The sequence below is a fragment of the Plectropomus leopardus genome, unplaced genomic scaffold (assembly GCF_008729295.1).
Source record: "Plectropomus leopardus isolate mb unplaced genomic scaffold, YSFRI_Pleo_2.0 unplaced_scaffold70264, whole genome shotgun sequence".
Classification (NCBI taxonomy): Eukaryota; Metazoa; Chordata; class Actinopteri; order Perciformes; family Serranidae; genus Plectropomus; species Plectropomus leopardus.
In genome coordinates, this window is record NW_024677323.1 from 1 (window position 1) to 749 (window position 749).

Consider the following 749-nt stretch of genomic DNA (forward strand, 5'->3'; position numbering starts at 1 on the left):
CACCAAAGAAAACAGTATTACCGGCATAGTAAACAAGAGAGACGCAAAAAAAGATATTAGTAGATGCAGAGGACTATTAGAGGACTATAGAGGAAAAATGGCCAATGAATTCATAAATATCATTATTATATGTATTAAAGGGCTATCCCAGAGCACTCCTATGAAAAAAATCTTTATTATCAAGGCTATTCATTGGTGAAACATAAAATTAAGCCAAGATGTTGGTTTAATAATAATAAAAATATTTTGTTTTGTTTTTTGTTTGTTTGTTTTTTTAAGGTTTTTGGCAAATGTTAAGGTAACTTTTCACAGATTTCCCTCTCACTTCTGGGTCATTTTTTCTTTGGTTGCTCATTATCTTCTTTCCATGTTTTTGAAAATAAAAAAAGCCAATTTGCCCACGTTTCAAGGAGTTACATAAATATTTTGAATGTATTTCCCATCTTTGCTGAGCAATGGTTTTGTGTAAAGGGGATTAGATGCCTGACCAAACTATAAGCCTGTTAAATTCAGTGAATTAAATAAATGATTGAGAAATGAAAATTTTACAGAAAGAAAGTAAGACAAATGACAGCGACAGCCACCTACATGACCATATTTGGTCACCAACCTTTTCACGTCACTCCTCGTTAGTATAGTGGACAGTATCTCCGCCTGTCACGCGGAAGACCGGGGTTCGATTCCCCGACGGGGAGATTCAATATTTTTCTATCTAGGATTTTTTTCATTTGTTGTTCAGCACAGTATTT

General features: G+C 34.0%; 1 non-coding gene across 1 annotated transcript; it reads left to right on the forward strand.

Moving 5' to 3' along the window:
* Nucleotides 1-623: 623 nt before the first annotated feature.
* trnad-guc lies at nt 624-695 on the forward strand. The gene has a single exon. It is a non-coding gene; the product is annotated as a tRNA-Asp (tRNA).
* The last annotated feature ends 54 nt before the right edge of the window (nt 696-749 follow it).